General features: G+C 40.5%; 1 protein-coding gene across 2 annotated transcripts in view; it reads left to right on the top strand.

Annotated features, from left to right (window-relative positions):
- The first annotated feature begins 672 nt into the window (after nucleotides 1-672).
- Nucleotides 673-10,956, top strand: part of tmem200ca (transmembrane protein 200C, genome duplicate a) — a 32,354-nt gene continuing 22,070 nt past the window's right edge. Inside the window, exons 1-2 of one of the 2 annotated variants that reach the window (XM_078216427.1) lie at nucleotides 673-1,088; nucleotides 7,054-7,145. The gene's annotated coding sequence lies outside the window, so the exon portion shown is untranslated. The remainder of the gene's footprint in view (nucleotides 1,089-7,053; nucleotides 7,146-10,956) is intronic. The other variant, XM_078216426.1, reaches the window with a different exon arrangement.

The following is a 10,956-nucleotide window of genomic DNA, read 5'->3' as shown; positions in this document are numbered from 1 at the left end:
CAGATCAGAGAAGAACTTAATGCATTTGGGTGTCATTTAGTTTCCTGATTATGGTTTTTTAATGCAATGAGAAGATAATGAGCATATTCCTGTACACAGCGTGATGAGTAAGCACTCAAAAGCCTGTGGCGACAGCTGCACATATGCATATCTTTGTGAGCTCCTTGAGTAGGTAGAAGTGATTGTAACACTATATTCTGCACCGTCTTCTTTCCTTTTCCCCTATATACTCTATGAACAGTATGTTTTGTCTGTATAGCATGCAAGAAACAATCCCAATTCATGAGACAATAATAAATCAAATCAAATCCCATGGTATTAAAGATTGGTCAAATCATGGTTTGAATTCTGTTTTAAAGGAGATAGGGTAGACAGTGAGGTTCTAACGTGTTATTTACCAAGGATGTTGCCCTTTCCTGTATCTCACAGCACAAACACAGTTTGTGTTTTTCGCTTCATGAAGTTCCTGTCCAGCCATGGGTCAAATTTCCATCAATCTATACGATAGATGTTTTAGTGTGGGACACACACACATATCTGCCTGGTGTAGTGTTTCTCGTTTGAGACTGTTAAATCAGAAATGGTGCGAGTGATTTCCCTAGCTGGATTTTGCTATTGAGGCGGCAGGGTTTTAAGTGAGCTGAGAGAAAAGGTTTTGTTGCTGAAGAGAGAGAGAGAGAGTTTAAATGGCAATTACTCCCTCATGCTGCAACGACGGTATCCTAGCAACCGCAGAGTCAGGAAGGCTATCGTCAGATCAGCAGCTGCACAGGAACAAAATAACAACAAAGCACAACCGGGCACTTTCTTCCCTCTTTTGCTTTTGACTTAGGACAGTAGATAAATAACAAAGAGAAGGAAGAAAAAAATGTGAAAAAGCGACCCAGATGAGAAGTGTTTACTTGCAGCAGGGGATGGGGAGCGGCCTGGCTCTGGTCGGGCTTTGCCTCGCCTCGCCTCCCCCGGGGCCGGTGAAGAGGCTGAGAGCGGTTGGGAGGGCCGGACGTTGCCCCTGACAGGCCCGTCGAGATCTCCCTGACTGCCGATCCGAGCCGAGTCTAGCCGCCGGAGCCCTGAGAGTGTGTCCGGTAAGTGCGAGTCCATCCCTTCCCTCCCCGTCCCGGCCCGTCCTCCATTTTGAAGCGAGTGAGTTTAACTGTCAGCAACCTCTGGTCAATGTTTTATCTTCTCTCTCTAACTCCTCCCGTTCCCAAGTTCATCGGTTCCTTTCTGGATGTGACGCTTTCGGAAAAAAAACAGTAGTGTTATTTTCCCCGAGAGGTGAGCGGTATTTTTATTTTCATCGCGCGTAAATGCATAACATCAAAGTGATGATGGAGTTTGATGCGACCGTCGGGTTTTTTTTAACCGTCATTAACTGAATGTTTCCCGCGTTAACTGGAGAATTGGAGGTTTTCGTTTTTCTTCAGGAAAGTGGCTGCCATTCTTGGCAACCGAGTATTTTTGACCGCCACAAAATTTTCGAAAGGTTGTTTTCGCCCGCTTTCAAACAAAAGAGCTGAGCAAGTGAACACACGGGAAATATAACACATCCATCCTCAGCTGATGGTCCCCAGTGTCGCCGTTCAGCGGCACAGCAAATATAAAGACACAAACAAACTTAATCAAATATAAAACTTAATTAAAGTTTTTTTCGCCCGGAAAATAAATGATCCGCCTTTTTCCTCTATAAACTTAATTTTCCAATAAATATAATTCATGTAAAAGTGTCTGACCGGGCATAAACAGGAGTTGATTTGATTTCCAAGTTGGTACTCTTGACGAGAGAAAACACATTTCGAAATTGGTTATGATTTTTTTAAAGTTATATCGATTTGCGAGTGGTTTGAAAATTTTCATTGACTTTATTTACCAGCAATGTTTTCTTTTTTTTCAAAAAAAAATGTAAAACACACAATTATTCTCTGGTTGTTATCATTATAGCTCAGTATCTACTTCAAGTGCGACACTTAATAAACGTCTACCGTAGCTGGTAAAAGAGGCTAAAATCTGCGCACCAATTCTTTCATCGCAAAGTCACAGCTCTCGTTTCATTTAAATAATTTTGTTTTCAGTACGGTTTGTCTGTTTTCCCCCACAGAGATACTGATGTAAATACATTATGAGTATTTGGTATTAGCATGAGATCTGTTTTCATCAGTTATCTAAACTCCAACGTCCTGAATTTCTGGAAAATTAAACGATCTTCTCCAATATGTAACCCCTGCTGAATATACCCGGTGTGAAACATGTAGCTATACCTATGTATGTGCTTGTCTGAGGATCCATAAGTTTAAAATATACATCTGTGCATATTCATCAGTTATATTTGTATAACTGTATATTTACTTAGAAACACATGGTAGTGTAACTGGAGTTTTACTGAGAAAATATGATAATTAATTCTGTTTACATGGTCCACTTGAAATTCTAATGGCAGTTTCTAGAGTTCACAGCTTTAGGAAAACAAAAGATAAAGCTTATTGATTCATTTTCAGATTGCCTATTATATATGTATTGAAGATACACAGGCTGTACACATTGTCGAAACAGCTAGAAAGACTATAAGGTGGCTGTTAAGAAAGGAAAGTTAACTGAAGCAACCTTACTGCATCTTAAGTGATAAAAAGTGTCAATGTATCAATAATTGTGCTGCCAATCAGGCTTTAAAGGGTTTGCTTGTGGATCTATCTTTATGCTGGTTAATTGACATAACAGCTAAGGACTGGAGACAAAATAGAGCATATCAGTGGCAAAGTAGAAATATAAAGTAAGACTAACATGAGTGCACGTGTTGGCTGTGCATGGTCTCAGATTGCTCTTTTTCATTTTCCATTTCCCTCATCATTAGGGGTCATCATCAAAGTCACCGCTGCTCCCTCTAAATTCAGTTTTGTTCTATATTAAAATAATTTTAAAAATTGCTACAAAAGCTAACTTAAAACTAACATTTTCCATTACATGTTCTGAGGTAGGTTTGTTTAAGCTTTTGAAAAAATGTTTATTTGAAATTATTATAGACACAGTAATACAGCGAGGTATAGCTAGTTATGATACCAATGAGATGAGTGGAGAAAGGCAGATCCAGCTGTTTCAGCAATTTAAAAATAAAGTAACTTGATTTGCTCATCTGCAGAAAACAGAAACCCTTTTCATCTTTAATGTCTTGCAAATGTGGAAATATTGGGGATATTATTCATGATCACATACAATATCCAATTTATAAAGTTGTATATAGTCAATCAAACTTGTTTGTATTATGATTTAATATAGCGTACCTCTAAATCAAAATGAACTTCTTTTCATGAAAGTATCCTACACTTGTATGGCAATTGAGATACTGTAATGTATCCAACTATTTTATTATGATTTCTGAAAATCTTTGTCAGCTGCATATTTATAAACTTTCTTTGTGTGACATCCATTGTCCCCTTATGTCTGTGACATCGCACATTCGCTGCTTTTCCTCGTAAAAGTTCATCACCAATTCAGTAACTACTGTTGTAAAAAAATGTAAAAATAACTTGTATGTATATTACAAAATAATAGGCCAGGGATGGGTTGCAGTTTCATGGGCCTATATTAATCTTTGATAAACTTGGACCGATTATATGAAAATATAATTCTCTCCTGCCTAAATTTACATTTACACCAGATATGTGGAGATAATTCTGTCTTGTATGTTTCCATTCATGCATAATTGTGCAATTTAAAACAAAATGAATTAGACTTTTATTAATGCAAAACAGAACTATTGCATCTGTTCTACTGGTTACTAGTGAACCACACTAGTTAGGAGTGGGTTGGTTTAGCTCAGTTGACTAGACAGCTGCTTAGTGATTCAGAGCAACACCAACAGTGCAGGTTCAATTCCCGTACCAGCTGAGGTTATTCATGAATGCCTGCCTTCTCAACCTTACCCCTTGCCTGAGGTATGGTGATCCTCGGGTTAAATCACCACCTTCAAGAAGGTGGAGGATATCCTCCTGTCTACATCAATGGGGATGAAGTGGAAATGTTTCACGTTTCAAGTTTCTAGGTATTCAGATCACCTATAACCTGTCCTGGTTGATATAGTTAAGAAAGCCCACCAACACCTCTACTTTCTCAGGAGGCTAAGGGAATTCAGCGTGTCCACTACGACTCTCACCAACCTTTACAGATACACCATCGAAAGCATTCTTTCTGGTTGTATCATAGCTTGGTATGGCTCCTGCTCTGTCCAAGACTGCAAGAAACTACAAAAGGTCGTGAATGAAGCCCAGTTCATCACACAAACCAGCCTTGCATCCATTGACTCCGTCTACGCTTCCCGCTGCTTCAGAAAAGCAACAAGCATAATCAAAGAGCCGATGCAACCTAGACATATTCTCTTCCACCTTCTTCCGTCGGGAAAAAGATACAAATGTCTGAGGTCATGTACCAACTGACTCTAAAGCAGCTTCTTCCCTGTTGTCACCAGACTTTTGAATGGACCTACCTCATATTAAGTTGATCTTTCTTTACACCCTAGCTATGACTGTGACACTACATTCTGCACCCCGTCCTTTCCTTCCCTATGTACAGTATGCTTTGTCTATATAACGCGCAAGAAACAATACTTCTCACTGTATACTAATACATGTGACGATAAATCAAATCGCCAGTCAACTCTCCCTCAAAGGGGAGAGCAACCTATGGTCATCTGGGACTATGGCAACTCTATCTTTTTACTAGTGAACCACATGTTTACTCCTGCCATATGCTGATAACTTAATAAAAAAGCTTCATGTATAAAAAACAATGCTATATTGCTCAATTTATAAGTGTTTTAGTAATGATTATTTTATGTGTAATCCTATCAAAGGCTTTGATATGAAGGGGTTCCAAATGAAATATTTGATTTATTATTATCACATGTATTAGTATATAGTGAAAAGTATTGTTTCTTGCATGCTATACAGACACAGCATACCATTCATAGAGAAGGAAAGGAGAGGATGCCGAATGTAGTGTTACAGTCATAGCTAGGGTGTAGAGAAAGATCAACTTAAGGTAGGTCCATTCAAAATTCTGATGGCAGCAGTGAAGAAGCTGTTCTTGGGTCAATTAGTATGTGACCTCAGCCTTTTGTATCATTTTCCTGACAAGAAGGTGGAAGAGAGTATATCTGGGGTGCGTGGGTCCTTGATTATGCTGGCTGCTTTTCTGAGACAGCGGGAAGGGTAGACAGAGTCAGTGGATGGGAGGCTGGTTTGCGTAATGAACTGGGCTTCGTTCACGACCCTTTGTAGTTTCTTGCGGTCATTTACTTATCAAGAAATAAAGAAGAAAAATTGCATGTTTATCACTTAGTGATGATTTGGAAGGAATTGTCACCATACCGACAGATTAGTCCAACTCTCAAATTCTGCCATTTACAGTAGAAATTCTGTGGTTTATGACAATGATTTTATTATGTACTCTAGAGGAAGAGAACACTCACTAACCATTGTGATAAAGTTTTTTTTTGTCTTCCTTGTCCCTTACCTGACAATTAGATGTGAAGATGGGTTTGTTGCTTTCCTTAATGTTATTGTGGGGGGTGGGAAAGGGAGTTCACCTCGACTATAGTACTACTCTTATCCATGACAGATTGAGTCAAATATTGTAATCAACTTGAAATAATGCTGGGCACAGTTGGATACAAGCTGAAACAATTTGTTGAGATAAAGGAAAAAAAGCTATCAGTCAGTGTAGCCCAAGGCGCATATAATGCTGCAGATTGCTCTGCAATGGACATAATCATGCCTGTTTCTGCAGGCTCCCTTCTGTAATTCAAATTATAATCAAGTGATTACTTCTGTTTGCCAGCAATTTGAGGCAAATTGCTACTGATTAGTAAAAAAACAAGCGAAAGATTGACAATTTATTTTTGAAGTACACTACAGTTAGTTGTCATATCTGTAAGTTACTATTTTACTTGAGAATGATATTCATAGAATCCCACGAAGGAGGCCTTTCGACCCATCAAGTCTGCACCGACCCCGTTCCCTGACAAAGCATCCGACCAAAGCCCTATCCCCATAACCCCTCATTTTTACCCCTCTAATCCCTTTAACCCACACATCCTGGGACACTAAGGGGCAATTTAGCATGGCCAATCCACCTAACCTGCACATCTTTGGACTGTGGGAGGAAATTGAAGCACCCAGAGGAAACCCACACAGACACGGGGAGAACGTGCAGATTCCACACCGACAGTGACCCAAGGCTGGAATCACACCCAGGTCCTTGGCGCTGTGAGGCAGCAGTGCTAACCACTTTGCCACCATGAAGAGCTTATGCCTTTTAAATTAGGGCAGTCATATTCGACTCGTTTATATTTTCATAATCACAGTTTTTATTTTCGTGGTGCAGAGATCATGCTGTAGCCATGTCGTATCCTGACAAATTAAAAACTGGTTAATACATATTAAGTTAATATTCTGTAAAGAAAAGAATACAGCTCGAATGAGGAGGTGGAAAAATTTGTCTCTTCATCATTCATCTCTCCTATGCACTGTAATTTCTGAGTATTCATTCCATTGTACTATTTCTCTGTAACTTGATAGTAAGTAATTGATGATGCCAGACAACAAAAGGGTGTGTACATTATTAAAGTTCAGGAACATCATATATAAAGTGACAGAAAATATTCTTGGCCAGGTTCTACAATAAACTTTATTTTTCTTTTAAACTACAAAGAGGTTAAGTGAGATTTTGACATTTCTACAACTTCCGATCTGCTCAACCACGACCGCACCATCACCTTTGCCGTTGTCCCCATTAAAACCATTCCTCTCTTAGTTTTACCATTCCCTTGATGTGGGCGTCATCTGTATTCATTTAAGTCCTAGGGATGCAAACTTGAACGTTAATGGCAGACAACTGATTTAACAATTCATTGCTTCATCTGATTGGACCACGTAAATCTGTATCAGTTCCTGCTTTCCTCTACTAGTCCTGCATTATCCCAGTTTCAACTTGGAATGCAAACATAATCCCCAGGTTCTCGGACAATCTTCTTAACTCGCCTTTCTCATTCATCTCCAGCCCAAGTGCATGAAATGCATGGACATCGTCTCAGTGGATTAGAAGCTATCAAATGTAATGCCACTATTCAAGAAAAGGGGGAAAGACTACAGGTCAGTTAAACTGATGCAAATCGCTGTGAAAATGCTAGAATCCATTATTAAGGAACTGGCAAAAAGGCACTTAGGAAAGAAATAGTTAATTTAAATGAGCTACAAGTGTATTAAATATGAGAAATAAGATATAGATATAAGTCAACTTAATTTAATGGTTATGTGTAGGAATGAGTAAACCTTTATTTAGATTCATGTTAAACCAGGATGTTTGCATGTATGGGGTTTTGGTTTCATTCCAAACTGTTTCTATTGTGGTGAAAGAGCTTACAACAGGAAAAGTAAACATGAGCTCGAGGAGGATTAAAATGTTTTTAGCAGCCAAGTGCACTTTTAGGGAGAAGATCTTTTTGAGTTTTTAGTTTTAAGTGGAAGTCAGACTAGAAGGAGCTTCATGGGGAAAGAGGGAACATCTCTCTCAGCTTTGCTAGAAGAAATGCCATACAATGGAGTAAGGGGCAAAGAAGGTAAGTACCAGATGCCTAAACAAAAACTGCTAATTCAGGAAACAAGAGAAGTTTCCAGGAAGTCTGAAGTTAAAGAAATAGAGGAAATTGGAACTAGAACAGGGTACTGTTCATTGAAGCCACAGATAGAGTTGGCTAGTGAGAAGTCAGAAAGATATCTGAAGTGGTTCTAAGGTTTGTGATATTGGACTGAAGTGACAGGTGAATTAATTGTGGAGCAATGGGTGGCTGGATCTCTGAGTTTGTGTAAAAGCTTTCTTGACAAATGAATCTTGAAAGAAGAGTTGAAAAACCTGGAGGCAAACTTTTGAGAACAGCTGAGGGAAAGCATTGTTTGAAAGAAGATTTTCAAGCGTGTCTTTTTGAGAGTGGAGTTTGGAAATACTCATGTCACAATCGTCTGGAGGGAATTTGAGGGGAAATCCACAGACGATTAATTGAATGGCATCTGCCGTTTGGTTTCAGAGTGGTGTGTTATTCTTGAAGTCTGCATACATTTGTGAAGATGAGAGGAAGTGAAGGAAAATTGTATTATAATGAGTTCAAGATTTCAAGCATTGGCACATGATCGACTACATCATTGTTCAATCCTGAGACCAAACGGATGCCTTCCTTACCAAAGTAATGACCAGTGCAGATGACTGCTGGACAGACCAGCTCCTCCACTACTCCATGTCCTAGCAAATTCGATCAGAAGCAACGGAAAGTGAAGAAACAGCTCAGAAAAAAGATCAACATTGAACAACTTCAAGAGCCAAGCATGCAAGCAAACTTCCTACGATGTCTTTAGCAAAATCTCCAAAATGTTTGTTCTAATGGAGTGGAGGAAAACTGGAAAGAACTGAGACAGCCAACATCTCAAGCTGTGAAGAAACAATCTGTTACAAGATCAGGAAACACCAAGACTGGTTTGATGAGAACAACCTCATCAACAAGAAGAGGAAAGCTCTCCACGTCTGGCAAAACATCACCAACAAGAAGAGGAAAGTTCTCCACGCCTAGTCAAACAACATAATCAGCAAAGCAAAGAGGAGAACTTATCAAACAGCAAAGGCAGAAGTACAAAGAAGAACTAGGAAAATTAAGAACCAATGGCGGACTGAGAAAATTAAGGAGTTGCAGCTCCTCACCGATGAGCATGACACTCAGGACTTCTTCAGTGCCACCAAGGCATTGTATGGATCCAACACCCTAGGTCTCAAACCAATGTGGAATAAGAAAGGAACCCATTTAAGAGACTAAAAAAAAATCATCCTTCGATGGAGAGAAAACTTCAAAAAATCTCCTAAACTGTGATACAATCGTAGATGAGGACGTGTTCAAGGAAATCCCCCAACTCCCCATCAAAGATGATTTTGGACTCCCACTAAGCATAGGTGAATTTGAAGTCATCATTAAACACATGAAGAATGGAAAAGCCACAGAAGTGGGCAGAATTCCAGTGGAGATTTTCAAACTTGGAGGAGAAGAGATGACCCGTCATCTCCATCAGCTATTCCTGAAAATCTGGGACAGAAAATAACCCCTGCTGATCTCAAGAATGCCGTCTTCACCACCAGTTTCAAGAAAGGAGACAAAGTTGACAGTGAGAACTACCAAGGAAACTCTCTATTCTCCATCACTGGGAAGATCGTCATCTGAATCCTCGCTACCCACCTCCTTCCAGAAAGCCAGTGTGGGTTCCGACCACACCGTGGAACAATGGACATGATTTTCTCTGCTCGACAACTTCAAGAAATGCCAGGAGCAGCATCAAGCACTCTACATGATCTTCATCAATCTGACCAAGGGTTTTGACTCTGTCAACCAGGAAGTGCTATGAAAAACACTATCAAAGGCCAGCTGCCAGAGAAATTCATCACCATCCTTCGACTCCTCCATGACGAGATGTCGGCGGCAGTCCTCGCTGACGGACATATGGCAGCAACCTTTTGAGGTCAAAACTGGAGTCAAGAGGGATGTGCCATCGCCCCTTTTACCTTGTCAAGAACAAGGTTTTCAGTGGAGTGGACATAATCTACAGGATGGACAGAACTTTTCAACCTCAACCAGTAAAATTCAAGAAGAAAACATCAACTGGCATCACTCGCAGTCTGTGGATGACACCATCTCCATTCTCTCAAAAGAGTATCTCCAAGCTCGGCTTGATGCCATCATGGAAACATACTGAAGAATCGGCCTCGGCCTCAACATCAAGAAGACTGAAGTCCTTTACCAATCCACTCCAGGGCAATGTCTGGTCTCCATCAAGATCACGGGAGGAAACCCTCCCAAACATAAAACATTTCCCATACCTGGGGAGCCACCTCTCGTCTAAAGCTGACATTGACGCAGAGATCCAACATCACATCCAATCCATGAACATCGCTTTTGGATGCCTAAGGATGAGAGTCTTCAACATTCATGCTGATAAGATCCTCGTCTACAAGGCAGTCGACCTCCCAATTCATCTACACGACTCAGTACCCTGGAGTACGTACGTATGCCATCTCAAGGTCCTGGAAATGTAACATCAACACTGTCTGAGATGGATTCTCTGCATCAATTGGGAGGACAGACATACTAGCATCAGCGTTCTTGGAGTTAAGGGCACCACCATTGAGGCCATGATCATCCAAAGCCACCTCCACTGGGCTGGCCACATGCTCAAGATGACAGAGTCCTAACTGCCAAAGCAAATCTTCTTCTTCAGCTCAAGGATGGCACCTGAATAAGAGAAGGAGAAAGGAAGCACTTCAAAGACACCCTGAAAGTTACCTCAATAAATGCAATATAGATGTCAATACTTGGGAGACCTTTGCTCAGAAGAAACTTACCTACAGGAATCTCCTGATTGAAAAGACACAATTCTTCAAGAACACCCGATGGCAAAAGGAGCCTGAGAAAGGAATACCAGTGATCTCGAGTCCAAGGAACAATTCCACCTCTCTGCATCAATGTCAGCCTTAGATGAGAGGCTCCCCAGGTGTAGGAAATGTTTCATGTTTCCTCCGTTAACCTTGATGGAGACCAGATATTGTCCTGGAGTGGATTGGTAAAGGACCTGCCAAATGTGCAGTTGGAGATGCAGCTCGAGGATCAGGTTCATCAACCACACAAGGACCCAGAGAACTCATGACCAGTGGCACAGAGTTTCTTAGGTGGACAGTCATATGGAGTTAATGAGTGATCGCTAGAGAAGATATCCATGAAATCTGTGTGCATTTGTGAAGATAAGGGGGAGTGAAGGAGTATTAATATTTATTTTTTCTTGTTGCTAATTGACAGTCTTGTGATGCAGTCCCTCCACGTGTTCCTCCATGTGTTCTAAACAAAGGTAAACCATTATGGTCTTCTGAGCCAGC

This window comes from Mustelus asterias, chromosome 7 (genome assembly GCF_964213995.1).
Source record: "Mustelus asterias chromosome 7, sMusAst1.hap1.1, whole genome shotgun sequence".
Lineage (NCBI taxonomy): Eukaryota > Metazoa > Chordata > Chondrichthyes > Carcharhiniformes > Triakidae > Mustelus > Mustelus asterias.
The sequence above is the reverse complement of the archived record's forward strand: the minus strand, read 5'-3'. Positions and strand labels throughout refer to the sequence as shown.